Source organism: Apostichopus japonicus, chromosome 15 (genome assembly GCF_037975245.1).
Source record: "Apostichopus japonicus isolate 1M-3 chromosome 15, ASM3797524v1, whole genome shotgun sequence".
NCBI classification, from domain to species: domain Eukaryota; kingdom Metazoa; phylum Echinodermata; class Holothuroidea; order Aspidochirotida; family Stichopodidae; genus Apostichopus; species Apostichopus japonicus.
In genome coordinates, this window is record NC_092575.1 from 21617035 (window position 1) to 21634570 (window position 17536).

The window sequence follows — 17536 nt, forward strand, 5'->3', positions numbered from 1 at the left end:
ATCTTTGTAGCAAATGTTAAATATAGGACATTACTGGAGAGGGTCACACACACTGCTGACTAAATTTAAATACATGTGCCTTGCACCTGCATGAACAGTATTGTACAATCATAAGAAGTTTTGCCTTGACATCCTGTAACATGCAGGCATGTGCTCAGGAATATTTGAAAGCCGGGCAGATTGTGCGGTAGTGTGATCCACTATTCTGTGCCATGTATTCCCCAGATTTTGTTTTGGTAAAATTTGTAAAATTATCATAAAGAAATTACCAGGCGGAAATGTTTAAAATACTGTTTGTGCTGGGCGGCATTCAGAACTGCTGGGCTCAGTGTGAGCACATCCCTGAACATGTATGTGCCTTGCACCCACATGCACAGTTACTGTATGTACAATCTTAAGATGTTTTGCCTTGACAGCCTGTAATAGTACATGTGCCATGCACCAACATGAAGTTTTGTACAATCATAAGATGTTTTGCCTTGACAGCAGGCCTGTTCGGTACATTTCACATATCCTTTACACCTATGTTCTCGATATAACTACCATCAGGTGATCAAGTACCTATCAATCTACACATATCTTTATGAATTAATGACGAAGGTTCTCTAGACACAAGGACAACACATACCACATATTGTAACTGTACTGTTAGCAGTGAGTCTGAAGGTGATATACATCTCCCTGTTAGAATGGGGGTTGATACTCTCTTTAAATGATACATTAGACATGAATGTATGCATAAACTCCAATTGAAAGGCATGAAGTTGCCTAGCAACTATACTTGACATAGCAGAGTAATTTTAAGTGTCCAAATTTTGTGAAGCATTTTTGAAGGCTCTGAACTTTTTTTACTCTTATAAAATACTATGGGTTCTATGTAAAAAAAAAAACTGCTAAACTTACTGTACATCTTTGGATTTGTACAGTATAGCAACTTCACCATTCTGCAATGCGATACTAGATCAAATTACTCACTATTGGCTAATATGACTAATATGGCTAATATTGGCTACTATGACAGTCCACCCTGACCATAAATTGGAAGGAGATATGCCACACATTCAAACATTTAAACTTTAGAGCAATCTTATACGCTGATTTTAATATAAAGGTACAAAGAGGCCTCAAAGAACTAGCAGAAACGTTTACAAAAAAACAATTAAAATACATTCAGATACCCTAAAATTCATTTGCTGCTACATTCTAGAATCTATTTTGCTTGCTTGTGTTCAAGACTTGTTAATTCTGTTCTGAAATGGATCATTATTTCTCTAGGTGATGGTTATATCTTCAACGATACCCTTAGCATACTAAGTCAGTTCTAGTTTATATGCAACTTTTGTAATCCCTCTGATATTCCATAACCTTTTGGGATATAGTTTCCATTTAATAGTGACGTACATGATCCAAAAAACCTACTTTTCATTCTGACATTAGGGACACGATCAGTTGTCTATAGAAACAGACTTACATTTATACTACTGTTGGACAACATAATAATCTTCTGTGTCATACTATAAATAGTATAACCGGTTATTACTATTCGGTGACAGGGATGATGATAGACCACGGCAAGGGAATTCATTAATGGACCGTGACTTTACTGTATTGAAATCTCTCTTTTATTAGTCCCCACTTTACCACAAGCAATATTTACTTCCCTTGCTGTATCAATCATGTTTTTTCCAATGTAAAAGTAAATGAAGGAGTCCTCCTCAAAAATTTTTTTTGTTGTACATCACTTGCCATTAATCCAACACTATATCACTGTTCTTCTCTTATATATGAAAGTATCATATTTCACTCCCAACTTTCAGTTTTAATAGAAAAATACAAACAATATTTCAATATATCCTTCTCTTTTAAAAAAAAAAAAAAAATGGATCTCAAGGCTGGTGACATATACGTAAATTTATTGCTGAGATACGGTATCAATTTGAAAATGAAACCTTTAAGTAATAGTACAAAATATCTGACTGCAGCAGCTAGGCCGAGTTGATTTACACGCAGCCACATTTATCTTCTGGTTTCCTCCGGGATTCAATAACACGACTACATGTACAAGCTTAAATAGATAATAAACATAAAAAATGTTGTCCAAGAACATTAAACACTACTGGGGAAATAGATCTTCTTAAATTTAAAGAACAAAACGACTGATAGATGGTCACATACCAATCACACCATAAATCAAACATGTTTACTCTGAATATTTCTGAACTAACGATGATGACACCGCAATTAACTCCCAGCTATAGTCCTCACTCTCTTACAAAGCTGGGAGTAACTTCTCGCAACGACTGGTAACGATAAAGTTGGTATTATACAACACAGGATCTCTCTCCTGACTGGTACTGTACGTCCTGGCCAGTATTAACGACCTCTTAAAATGATAAGATGAGAAACTACAAAACGCCAATGGTTTACACTATTACAATAGAATGGCTTATTGGGCTAATATAGATAAATTTCATTATTACAACGCCATAAATTTTGGAGGGCTTAATTCTTTGCATATTTCTGGACAACACTGGTTCAATCATCTAATACCAGCAAACCACTTTAATTCATCATCTATGGATGGTTTCAAAATTATAGAATATAAAACTCATAGCAAAGTATCGCCAGCTACTTATTTTCTTCAGATATATATAACTTTAGTTTATATTATAAAAATGCTGCAGGGGCATATAATTTACAAACGACAAATATTGTAGGCGTAAACCCTTTTCCATGTCACACTATTGCAATCAGATAAGAAGACAGGTTATTACCCACAAGGGTAACGGAATATCAAAATTGTGTATATACAGGGTCATATAAAGGTGAACAGCTGAGGAATATTGTGGGTGTACATTGTTAAAAGGTTACCGTAGGGTCAGGGTATTGTAGACGGGGTCTAAAAGATTCATGGAAGTATCTGGTGAATGATGGTGTGTGTCCATCGTAAATGTTTGGTTATCTGCTTTGGCCCAGACCACAAGCGACTTTCTCCGCACTTCATCAAACAGTCAAATGCATAAATTTTAAAAAGCTCTTAAAAGTCTCAAAATGTAAATTGAACAGTTTCATATTCAACAAATTTACTTTAACAACTGTGCAATCATTTTGTCCTGAGTTTCACCTGACGAGAAATTAAAGGCAATTAACAGTCAATCAAACATGGTGACTTTTCATTAAAAAGACAAATTGTTTACCTTACATTAATGATGTATATTTATATTCAGATTAGTTTTTGGGTAAATAGAGTGCATACATTCAGTAGTTTTGCACTGTATGCTGACTTTCACACATGTAGGATTTAATAGGACTGAGATGGTTCCATTTACATCTATATCAGTTTTTCATATCAATATTTTTTAACCACCAAATAATCAAAGGCAAACTAGAATTTTCAATATATTTAAAATATATTATTTTCAAATGGAAAGTTGGATATTATCATTTAGCCCAGCCGAGTGGCATGACATTTGAATGTATGGAGGAGTGTGTGTGGGGTGTGGTGGGGAGAGAGGGATCGAGGGGGAGAGGGAGGGCAAGGAATGCTACTGCAGGCAATGCAAGCTGGTCCCACTGGCATCAGTGTGAGTGTGGAGTGCAAAGCCATCTCTGTGAGGTCAAGGGGGCCTGTCAATTGGGCAAAGCCCCTTGAACCTTTCTGCTTCGTAATTTCTCAAACTTTAATCAGCAGAAGTATGGAGGTATAATAAAATACTATAGTATTAGTCTTTTAGTATCTGTATCTTCTTGACTATTTCATTCGCATATTGTATACTTCATTTGGGAATGGGAGTGATGTGGGGGGGGGGGGTAGGGAACAGCAATTTTGGAGAGGCATGTGCTCCCCATGGAGACACCATGCACTGATCCAGCCATGGAATGTTTAATGTGGAATATTTACCAATGTCATCGTACAAGATCCCCAAAGTTACTGGAGCTTGATATTTATGAGCCAACAGGCTTTGACAACAGACTCCTAACAATTATATCTTCATTGACCGGTAGTGACCAGTCGTTTGAGAAAGTACAGTATTAAAGGTTTGCCAGTTCACTCTATGAATGGTAGAGTATGTGACAACGTTAGTACTGAGGTTGTGAGGAGACAGGTAAATGAGGAAGTGAAGGACATCATAGTCTCTTCAAATATCTATTCACAACAATCGTTCAATGCTGCTAAAACTGCTATGTCTTACCAAATATTACGATTTGGTTTGAAAATGGTGCATGAAACGTTAGAAAGATCAGAAATAACAGCAACAACAAAAACAGTACAAATTCTGGAGACAGGTTTAAAGTGGCATTCACCTTCTTCGTTGTTCAAGTTAAGAATTACAGCCTTACGCATGATAATGTTCGCTAATGACTTTGAAAGACAATCATACAGTCATGAAGTTAGTCTCAATGCTGTGTAACCTATCAGAACCTTCAGGGGGCATCTCTCCTATTCCATTTCATAGTACAAATTCCCTCTTTGCTTTGGAAAGAAAATACTGCGGTGCCCGAGGTATCAGCAACAACGCCAGGCCCTCTAGTCTCTTTGCATGTATGCCAATGCAGAGAACTGTAGATAAAAGGGCAGTATCGAACGCAGATAAAATATAAAATCTAAAAGATCTTGACACAAAGCAGACCTAAGAACCAGTAAACTCTTTAATAGTCTTAATAGCTTCTTCAAAGTCATTTATTTTGCCCTTTATTTTTCTCTCCTATATGTCAAGCACACTACATGGCATTTCTCATTACCACTTGAAACTATAAAAGGGCAAAAAATATTACTTTCCTATAGTAGTTGATGGAACGAATGTTTAAAGTACCAAAGGGAAAAAAAATCTCAATGTAAAGAATAGTTTTCTGAGGGATATTTTATAGCCTTCTTTGACGGCGTCGAAATTTCTAGCGCGAAGAATTTATGGCAGGAAGATTCCAAAACTGGTTGTTAAGTCGACTTTTTGAAGGAAGATGCATTATTTTACGGCTTGAGCACCTAATAAAGTAATCACCAGACACTGAGCAGTCTGTTGCCACTTAAAATGTACTTTGCAACAAAATGTTTTTTCTTCTCTTGTCTTGTGACGTCTTTAAATTATTTCATGTTGAATTGTCAGTTGACAATGACATATTTCAGATCGATTTGAAGGTCTATGATCACTTTCGGCTTTGGCAGAGGACACACAGAAGGGCTTAGTCTGGCAGTTAATTTTAAAAAAAGGAAATATTAAGCAAAAGAAAAAAATAAGCAAAAAAAGTACAAAATGGATTTTTGAGCGATATACACAGGTGCTATCCTCGCCGGTACCGAACTTCGCTGGAAGACATTCGTACTCAACTGTAATGGTAACAACATTTGGCGCATAAAGTTTTCTGATAAAAATTGATAGAGATATATGTTGAAACTATACGCCTCAATGTTTACAATAACTGTGACCATTTTAGCATTTTACCCCCAAATATGCTAGAAAACCTAATAATGGTCACACATGTTGATACTTCAAGAAAATGCAATTACTCTCACCCTCAAAGCATTTCTCAAAATTCAAGTCAATTTACTTGTCTAATTGGGGGATACACCTCAAATGTCTGTACCTAAACTTGGATCATTAGCACCTCCAGCCCAGGTATGGGGTATTTTTTGAAAATTTTTTAGTACTTGATAGCTTAACAAAATTTCGGAGGAATTAAAATAATGAAAGCCTTCAAAAAGAAAACTTTAGATAATTCAAAAACTGATTTCAGTTCCTTCATTTTCCAATGGTACATTTCATGCTCTTTCTACGTACCACATAAAACAAAGAAAGAAAAAGAAGAACAAAATGAAATATAATTACATTTGCCTGTTAATTGTCAATGCAAACAATTGGGAACAAACAGTGTAAACAGGGAAAGGTACATTTTCTATCATCATCATATACATTCCTGCTATATGTGTATTCATCTACCCACACACCCCTCCACTCAACACCCTCCTCCACCCAACACCCCCCCCAAACTTCACCTCTCACATGTGACATAAAGGTAGGCCAATTATATGCATTTCCACCCATCTAATAACAGCGGAGTCCCATACAGCCAGGGTACTTCATGCATGTCAGAGAATTTCTTTATGGAATTTTCTCTGGTCTTAATTTGTAATACCTTGTTGAAATTATGCAGCTTTAAGTAATTACATGATTTAGTATTCCATACTGAATTAGAGATTCCAGCAATAAGTCATATTAATGACAATATATTAGGGGTGACAAGATTCTGGTGATGTGCATGTCGGGCGCCATTAAGAGACGAGGGCCAATTTTATAATACAGAAACAAAAATAACTAACGACGATGACGAAATAGTAAAGAACAAAAAAAAAATTCTGTGACCTCTCCTACTTTTAAGTCCTTGAACAAAGACAGAGAAAGAAATTGAAACTATTCAGGGAATTTAGATGAGGATGAGTGAGAACATTATTACTGAAACAAAAAATATATATATATTTTAATAGTAAGGTATGGTAGGGAGACAGGGAGAGATCAACAGGATAGGAACCATGGTCTTACCCTGTCAGATTTCTAAAACTGGAAACCAATTAAAATAACTGCTTGGATAAAGAGGTGGTAACGGATGTAAAACAATTATTTCATTCTTTTTACTGCAGGTATTAGTGAACATTTACATGGATACACAAAGCATCCTTAGTAAATATATGAAAATTTATTACACAAGGGTTCTCTATAGGGAGTTGGCAACTATTTTAATCACACACAAGGGTACAGCTGGGTGTACATTATAAAAGGATACTAAATTAGTCAGTTGATTATTAATGTGAAAGAGAGAGAGATGTGGAGAGAGACATAGAAAGAATGACATCATGTTGATATCAAAACAGCTGTAAACTTTCTGAATTGTGAATGAACAGGGGATTTCAGGGTTTTCGTTTTAGTTTTGATGTTTTTTCTTTCCTATCACTATACTTTGAGGGGATGATCGGGCTTGTGTCTGTATTTTATATGTGCATGAGTGTACTGTAAGCAGTGTGCATCAAAATATATCATCAGTATTGAAACATCACAATTTTAAGAGGTTTTGGGTGGTTTATAAATATTTTCCTTAAATTATGTATGAAACAGAATCAAATTGATCACTCTTTGCCCCCCCCCCCTCCCGTCCCAGCCAGGTTTGTTAATCCTGAACATATCACATTCTTTCACCCATTCCGATGCAGTAGTTACAAGCTGAAGTTCAAGTTCGATGCTCTTTCACTACTAAGACTTTCTTCAATGTTTCCTTAGCTTGAAACGGAAAATGATTTGTTAAAGAGTATCTTTCTAATCATTTATAATTTCTCATATCCAATGTTTATGACCGGACTTGATGGATGGGGTGGGGGAAGGGGGGTAGGAGGGGGTTGGTGGGTTAAAGAGAAATACTCATTCTATCCATTTAAGAAAACTTCCCTCTTTAGTTTGCACAATAAACTTATATGGTAACCCAGTTTAGAGTGCGGTGTGAACAGCATTGTTCATCTCCTTTGGTATATTGACTATCAAGTTTTCCTTGAATCGGTTTTGGAGAGATGATACAGAAGGTTATATCTCAGAAAGGGCTAAAAATGATTCTGATTGGTTGAGATTTGTCACCGGACAAGACGTTGGCGAATACGGAGTTCTTTTATAAATTTGCTTGAAGCAAGTCACTCCAATTCCACATCAGTGTAGCGGATTTACAATGCAGTTTGTAGGTGTGGACTTCCCAGGTTTTAACTTATAATACAGCAGCTATGAGTCACAGATCAAATTGATAACTCATAATATTTTGGATGATTCAAGTGTGAGAATTTGTGTCACAGCTTGGAATTGATATGTCTTTCCGTCTGTGCATAAATTACTGATATTTGTTCTGATTCGCAGAGCTCTTCTGAATGTACAACGACAGAAATTTACTGGCATCAAAGACATATTATTTGATATGCAATTTAGGTAGGGTGAATGAGAGATGCATGTGGGATGAGTGAGGGGTGCGTAAGGGCTGAAATGAGGGGTGAGTGGCCAATGATTGAAATAGCTAGCGATCACATAATATGTTCCCCCTTCCTCCCCCAACAGTTGCTGATATAGAGAAACATCACACTTCAGAAGGAAACATCTCCACTTTAAGTTAACCACTCCATTAATTTGTACAATTCTTGACTTCTATGATTTAAATGGCCATAAAGTATTGCATCCCTATATATATGTTTAGTCTGCATGCTGAGTATGAAAAAATAGTTTACAAAAAGTAAGCTTATTGGAAGTATCTCAACCCTTAGGAATGGCCAAAGAACTATAATTAAAAATTGTCTAAATTATGCAGAATAGCACATTTAACTATAAACATTAGCATATTAGAAATATAGAAGAGCTGGCATTCATCTTGAACACTCCTTACCGCCTCTTTTACCAAAAACAAAAACTGATTATCTAAACAGAAGATATATTAGCTGATCACATCAAATAAAAAGTGCAATTATAAAAACAAAAACTACTGTATCTCATACAAATTCAATTCAAGATGCTTTTTTTTTTCTCTTTCTTAATCATGAAGAGGTTAATCTCTTGGGCCATAAATTATTTCCCTTACAGAATCATTCTATGGATCGTAAGGGATTTCTGTTAAAACTTATAAAGAGGCCAGTTTTTTGCAAGAAGCTCGACAAACCTGCACGAAAATGTTTGGGCAACAATTTTTCCATCGCCATGACTGATATTTGGTATCTTATTTGAACTGGATAAAGATTTTGGTACAGTGTTTGGAAGTAATGTACAGTATATGCATGGGCTGTATGGGTTAGCATACCACTTAGGCCAAAGGTGGTTAATGATAATTCCATATTCAATGATCCATCCAAATTAGAAACAAATCTATGGATGGCTGACCGAGGGAATACCAGAACAAATCTTTAAAAAATTTTCTGCACCAACTTCAACCCCACCCCTAAGCAAACACCTGAGAGCAATCACAAGTTGTATGTTGTCACATTAACAGATGATTGGATACCTCAAGAATTTCCATCAGTTTTAATCTACCAACTTGATCAACCAACTCGAAACTTTTTATGAAAAGAGAGGTTTCCAGTCAGCATGTACCATAGCTTGCAAACCTTTTATCCATCTACAGATCCCTAGGAACAATGAGGAAATTTACACTTAGACACCCCCCTTACAATCCCCCTCCCCCAACTCCCCAATTACCTCAGCACAACCATGTTGAGGTCGATCAGCAAACTTTTGGTAAGAATAACTTTGGCCCGAGATGGCACTCTCAGACTTGTTCTACATCTATATGTCAGTAAAATTTTGATGGACTTGTTTGGTTTTTTATAGAAATACAGCAATTACTTTGCAGATCTGCCTCTGAGTACCCCAGTATTCCCTCACACACACACACCCCAATACACCACAAAATTCTCCTATGGGACCTCCTATGGGTGGCATGGAGTTGGACCCCTGCAAGTTGACAAAGATGGACATAATATAGTACAGTGGTAGTATGTTACTTCTTCTAGTCTTCTAGCTTTATAATTTCATTGCTGATATGTACGTTGACCCTTTTTGGACAAATTAAATTAAAGGGTTCAGTGCAGTACAAAATATTTGTGTTGTAAAATTGCCATAACTTATTGTGACCAGAGCAATGTTTGTTTTTGCCTTGAATAGATCAGATAGATGGTTTAAGTTAAAACATTTGAATGAACCAGACTATTTTTATCCATTTTGTTTCATCATGGTTCAATGAACATAAATGTCTGTGTCCCCAAACATTTAATGTAAATTAAATACTTTGTGATTTACCATGTACCAACCTGTGAAGGTTCTAAATACCTAAAATACATTGTACTTGGTGGAGTTTTTAGAAACAGATTTATTTCCATGCAACCTTCCTTATTCATTCGTTTTCAGTCAATAAAGTACCTGATAATACCACTAGGTAAATGGCAAATGTCAATGCAGGAGCTATCTTTTATATTTAGCTCTGGCGAAAGAAAAAATAAACCTCGGTCGTCTTATAATTAACAAAACACGACCTGCTGTTGACAATGCAATGGGTGGTACACAATCATGCACATAGTTAAAACATAAATAATAAAGACATTTATATAGTCTATTGAAAAACTAAGACAGAGGTTGCCAATTTACATGTAAGCGTGGGTGTGCACGGTTGTCTCAGTAAGGTAGGTTATTTTTACAATAAAGAACAAGTTCAAACTTGGTAGGGTGCAGGGTAGATGATGTAGGACATCATTGACATTGTCTTTGTTTATTATTAAATGAAGATGTTTTTTTTTGTTCTGATATTTCGGCTTCATGGAGACATTTCTGAGAAACCGCTGATTAAAATCTGGACAGGGACGCTGTGTTAGTTTTACTTGCCTAATTACCTTTAAAAATATTCTAGAATTACACTGATTTTAATGTGAGCATACAGGGATTGCCCCCAACAAATTTTGGAAGAAAAATGTAATTTTTTGGCTTAATTTTGTGGGGCTGAAAGTGGCAAACAATTTGTCAGCCTCAAATTACTTCAAAAGTTAGAACTGTAAAATAAAACCCCATTTTACAACTAACCACCCAATAATCATATGAAAAGTTTTCACCGACTACTCCATTTGCAGACCCCATCCCTAGGCCACTTCATCTGCCACTGGAGGGGATCACCACGGTAAGGTCAAAATTGGGGTCACCAAGCCAAAAAAGGAAAAGGAAAATGAAATTACAGAAAATCAAAACTGGCCATCAATGTAATCAGACAATACAGCTAAATTATATGTAAATTTTAATAGCAGAGAGTATAGTGGAAGCCTACACGTCTAGCAACATGTTCTAAAGTTTATAAAGTGTCATTTCTACATTTGAATCACAGGTGTTAATTTTTCGCATGAAATGAATGAACGCACATTGTGGGATCGATCATCGCAAATATTTCAGCAGATAATATTCGGAGAGGTTTACATTTCCATTGATATAACATAAATCATCTAACAAATTTAAAACATGCTATATATCCATAGTACCATTCTATGAATAGCATTATTTCTTTAAAACCAACTCTGAATGATCAGATATAAAGTGGAACCTGAGAAGGTAGCCTAAACTACCTGACTGGTTTTCTGAGCATAATTGAGAGTTTGTCAGCATATTTCCCCCAAACGTATAGTTTCTTGATAAATTTGGCCCCTGTTACGACGAATATAAAATAGGCTGCAAAGTTAATTCAAGGACTTGGCAAATCATTGCATAACAATTATTCTGATATATATATATATACATAGCCATCTGTATCTATGGCAACACCTGGGTTCAATTATGGATAAACAATACAAACATATCCAAAGGTGATACATACCTACTCTTAAAGTTATCCTTTAAAACAGCTGTCCATTTAGGACTAAATTTGAGCCGAATATAGTCATATTTTTTACTACCTAGCATTTAATGATCTTCTTTCATAACCTTTTGCATTATTTACTTCAGTCTACCAAGAAAAGGTCGACCGTGTAATGTGAAAGTAGCCTGGGACCCGATAACTCACCAATAAAAGACTATTAAGTATACCTTGATATTTTGCCATCTGGCAACATTTCACGGTCACTTGCATACATGTTCCACTCAGAGTCAGACTTTCAAGGACGTTTCATATATTTCAAGCAGCTAGCAATAGCCCTGTGGCCAATTTCAATCCTAAAAGCATCTTCTTAGAACCTAATCCATAACTATAGCATGCATATGGTCCCACTGTTGAGGAACCTAGCTAGCTTCAACATGCATATATGTCGGCTATATATATATATATATGGTTAGGGTGTCCGCGTACAGAGCGGAAGGCCCGTGGTTCGAATCCCGGTGGAGGCTGAAAGTTTTTTCACTGTTCTTGATTTTCCAACTCATTACGATTTTCATGTATATATATATATATATATATATATATATCACACACTTCCAGTCACCCAGTATATACCACTTAACAACAAGGCTGATTTTCATTTAATAATGAATTTTCCCCAGCAGCATACATTTACCCAGCATGCCAGATTAGGGGATAATTATTCTCATGGGATCTAAGGTGATCTTTTATATTTCTCATAGAAAATGTGTGCACTACGTTAGACAAGTCTCGTCATAAATATCTCTCTCTCTCGACTAACATTACGCTACTACACCATCAATCAGCCGGGCAAGTACGACCGAGTACGTTCTTCATCACGCCTGCTCTCTTGTCACTCTCAGACACAGCTGCTCGTCAATATCTGAAAATGTCTGTAAGAATTTATTAATTCACAAAATATTAATGACAACCACATCTATGACAAATGATTATCTTTCATCGTTAGGGAGACATTCGTCGTTAGGTTTACGAGATTTCAAAGAGACGTTATAAATCTATTTTATCCTTTTTCAAAAGGACCGTCATTTTTCCTTTAAATAATAATTATTACAAAGTTAATCGTCATTTCCCCGACTTGAATTGTTTCTCCGGCTAATCAGATTCAAGAAATGGAAAACCAATTGTATTTAATTCATATCTTATTTGTAAGTAATCAGCATCCATGATTAAATTTACGTAAATTTAATCAAAACTCGCACAGAATATAAACAACTGCACGTTAGTCGAGTCGAGTTTAATTTTCTGATTGCCTCAAAATATTCAAGTTTATTATCTACGGCGGAATAAAATGCGTCCTAAAATTCCAGTCACGGATATCTGTATTCTCTCTGTGAATTCAAACACGATACTTTATATTCATTGGAGTCATTCACGCAATGCAATTGATACAAAGATATTCATAGCCAAATATGATCCCATTAAAGTTAGCAGAATATTTATCGCTGGGAAGGAAGGGGCTCTTTCTTCTTTTTCTCTACATGGGAGATATGTAAATGGATGGATCTAACATACCTGTTAACCTGATGCAATACATGTACTCCCACGTGAGATATAAGGTTAATATTTATTAATCAAACTTCACTGATGGATTACCTCGCTTAAAATGTCACATCACAGTATCATTCCCAACAAAGAGACATCACAATTTACTTCCTCCCCACCCATCCATCCATCCACCCACCCACCCCTTCCCTTCCTTCCCACCTCACTAACTATGACAAAATTATTGGTTATTTCTAACCAAAGAGGTATCAAAATCCCCCCCCCCCAATCCCCCTCTACCCTTCGTACCTAGCTCAAGAAAACAGAAGAAAAATAACAATTGGTTCCTTACAAACACTTTATAATACATACTTTATTTCATTAGATTTTTAGATTTTCAGATTTGGACCTTATTTTTCTAGGTTTTTGCAAGATGAACATTTTAAGCAATTTATTGAAATATTGTTATCCTACACTTGATTGCAATTTGAGTTTCAGAGATCAACTTTAATAATAGTACAATAACTCTTTAAAGCTGTACATGTGCAACTTGTACAAAGTTTGCCGCCCTCTATTTTCATCAACTTTTCCTCTCACTTTGTACACTAGCTCTTAAATTGCTCAAAAAGAACCTCAATGCAATGTAAATCCCTATAGGGGACAAAAATCAATAGTTTTAATAACCTTCGCAGCCAAATGTTATACTATTGTATGAACTTTAAATTTAACGACCCTTTTAATTTCAAGGGAGAAAGATTTGCATCACTATTTTGTAAATTATTTCTCATCGTCTCATGAAAATCATCAATTTTTTTTTCAACGTTTAAAAGCAAGCAAAACTACAGCTCTGGGGAAATTAAGCAAAAACCTTTTCACCTTCGAGATAGCAATCAGGGTTTATCGGCGCTGTATAAGATGATATTAATTGCTCGGTGAAATTTCTGACTTCTATCCTTACCAGACTAAAGACATATTGCTAATGATCGGGGAAAAAATGGGTGAAAAAAAATAGCAGTGGATAGGTTTGGGTGAAGGTTGGATGTAAAAAAAAGAAAAAAAATTAAAGGATGGATTTGAGGTTATGGGGGTAAAATATGACACACACACACAAAATGTGTTGCATGGAATATATTATATTTGTCAATTAAAAAAAATTCAAGGAAGTACAGTAATATAAACCAATGTCACAATTTCCAAATATTGAACGTGTATAAATTTATGGTCTTAGTGATATTTTTACATATTAGCTTAAAATGCTGTAGAAGGTAGAAAAAAAGATAGTAGAAAGGTTTGGGTGAAGCTGGTCAGGTGTAAAAAGAAAATGAATTGATGGATACAGGTGTGAGGTAATTGGGTAAAGCAAGACAGATACGGACAGACAGACAGACAGACAGACAGACACACACAAAATGTGTCAAATGTAAGGTTATAATATAGCAGTTGCAAAAAGGAACAAATTTAATGAATCAGGTACCACAATATCAATCTTTCCAAATATTGAAAAATTATTAAAGTTTATAAATTTATGGTAAGTTATACAGTATAGAAGTTTGAGTTTAACATAGTGTTAGAAAAAAATCCAAAACAAAAGTGAAAGCATTGCATATTACATCTTATTTCTTTCCATTTTCTATTTTTTCAAAAGAGTACTTGGTGGCTAATTCATTCATTTTTTTATTTTTTTTTTGTGTTGCAGGTGGTGGTTGGAAATGATAATATTATGTCAGATGGGGGCATATGTACAGCAGTATAACCACCACAACTTGGATGAGGGAGGGGGAACTGAAATATTTCTGTACAACTTTCTTAAATTGTAGTCCCCATATATATAGCTTGGGATGTGTTTGCCTACTCTACTGGTGTAGCTATTATTTAAGCTAGTTATTAGACTAAGGCTTACTTTTCTCCATTTCAAAAGTTTAAAAGTATTTACTTATATATTCTAAAAATATCCAAACTGTCTTTATGTATAATTCTTCCATCTTGCACTCATGGGGTGTTGCATATATGATAACATCATACGAATCTCTGGATCTATCTATCCTGTGGCCTCCTTTGTTTTAAGGGGTTTCTTTAATTGATCTTAGATATGGGATAAGATGAAGGTCACCACACTCCACAGGCAATTCCAGCTCTCTTATAATCCAAAGATAAAAATACAAACATAAAGCTTGAAGCGCTGGCCTCTCACAGAAACTGAATTACGTAGTCACGGTACCGATACGAACAAAATTTAAAACAGAGGGGGGCCTTTCTGTTTAATGTATACATGACAACGCGACAACACCTGGCAAGTTGCTCCTCGAGTTTCAAAGAACTTTCAAGAAACTGATCGGTGCATGCAGACAGGCCTTGTAGATTTGGTTTAAAAAATTCAGATGAAAAAGTTTAATAGCTATTTGCGATCATCTCTGGCTTTCAATATAAATAGCATACTTATTTTGGTAAGTACTAACTACCACACTGGCCAGTGAAAAATGACGCAATAACATGAATTACATGGCACTCGATGATGTAGGGTTAGATTTATTTGTCATAAAATTGATTGATTAATTGATCGATTGATTAATTAATTGATTGATTGATTGATTGACTGAGTATTAAACTGATTGACTGACTAACTGATTAATTGACATGACTGACTGACCGATGAATTATGTAATTACTTAATTACTTTATTGATTAAAAATAATATGCAATGTTAATGAAAATTACGTTCTCGCTTACAGCTAGATACTGACATTGGATTAAATTGCTTTAAATGATCAAAACATGTATCAATATAGGGTGAAATGTTCCATAATAATGTTGTTATAGTAAGTATATAATCAATAACTAACATGACTCCTTTTTAAATGATTTTCAAGCAGTATAGATAATTGGATTTAGTCTAACATCTTCCCTAGTATCAGGAACCCCAAAACAGGTTTGAGATTGGGGAGGGGACAGGGAAGGGACCAGGGGAGGGGGAGGGGTAGGATGGAGAGGACCAGGATATCAAGTCAGACCAAATGTTCAGTGGTGTGGGTGATATTACCATGTATGAAATACATGGCAGCTGCATGCTCACATGAAAACCACTGATGGGAACATTTTTGGACTATGGGGGGCCCCCTCCCGACCTCCTCGTGGTCCTGAGTACACATACTTAGACAGTTTAGTATCACTCAGTTTGTTTCTGTAATGTAAAGTCTTAACCGTAGCCTAGAATAGCCTACTTTGCATATAAGAATCAGGACCCCAGTTTGTATTCATTATCTATTGTGGATATATACATACATATAGATAATTGAGCAAGAATTTAAATTTCACTCTTCGAGGCAATGCTTCAAGAAATAATTCACCACGGACCAATTTACACTACTAAAAATAATCAGCAAGAAGTTAAGAAAATACAAATGCCAAACGTTTTCATCGAATTAACTTATTTCTCCAGGTGATCATTACTAGTATAATATAATTAGCATACTCCACACAAAAAAGTAGTGTAATTTGGCCATTTAGTTCTATAATAATTAAGCTTAAGCCTTTCTTCGGTCAGCAGATGGGATTAATTTGTAAGTCAATATAATACAATCCAAGACAATAACAACAAATTTCAGTCAGTGTTTTAACATGCAAACCTTTCTTAATGCAATACTAAAAGGATGGACCTTTAAATTAATTGGACTGATGTCTGGAACTCGGTGGGAGTTTCCTTAATCTGAATAAATAGTACCTCGATCCAAATAAAGATCTGTACAAAACCTGATTTAAATGAACCAATTAATTCCTTTTCTTTTTACGACTTTATACCCCAAAGCAACGTAACCTATTAAACCCACGCCAACTCGACAAAGTACACATTGATGATCCAAGAAAAAACTCGGATTCTCCGCTAAATAGCTAACTGTCGGTATCTTTAAGCCTTTAATAACAAGTTAGTCTTCGGTGGGTAACCACGGGAATCGACAGATTCACCTGTATAACGATCAGCGAGAGCACTCGATCGTGAAGGTGAAAAAAGGTTGCAGAGAAGTTCAGAAGATGAAGTAAATTATTACTGAACTAGATCTGTGATTCAGACAGGTTATTCAGAGGGTCAAATGGCTTACAATGACTACCGGACATTTATCATACAAGGATATTTAATGGGAAACAAAAACAGTTAACTTTCAACCTGTAGATGAGAAAAATTGATCAATTGAAACTGCATTAATTTGCTGATTTCAAGTGATCAAGTTTGGCCAGTTTCTTGTATTCACAGGGATTTATATATCAACATCACCCATGCATTAACTTATATACATTTGGAGGAATCTTGTTCACAAGGTTGACATACTTAGACCTCTGTTGACACTGACTGACCGTTGACCTCCAAAAAAAAAAAATTAGAATTCTTGTTACTACTATGTCAGAGGATCCACATGCCCAGTTTGAATTATGTGGCATTCAAACTTTTTGCCTTTAGTGACATCAAATGAACTTTGACCTCTACAATACAGTATGACAGTGCATAATAAATGGATTCAAATTCCATGTAGTAAAATTTGCCCATGCTTTCTTTTGGGGTTTATAATGTTTAAAAGGTTTTCAGAAAATATGAGCTAGCACGATCTCTGATAGATCTACAAGGTTCACAAACTACAACTTTTGTAGACCTGCAATAACCTTTGAC

The 17536-nt window shown here is 35.5% G+C and overlaps 2 protein-coding genes across 4 annotated transcripts in view; one reads left to right on the plus strand and one right to left on the minus strand.

The window, feature by feature from the left end:
- LOC139980687 (interstitial collagenase-like) overlaps positions 1-17536 on the minus strand; it is a 145888-nt gene that overhangs the window by 118866 nt on the left and 9486 nt on the right. The window lies entirely within an intron of this gene.
- Positions 1-17536, plus strand: part of LOC139980691 (neuropeptides capa receptor-like) — a 103250-nt gene that overhangs the window by 80872 nt on the left and 4842 nt on the right. The window lies entirely within an intron of this gene.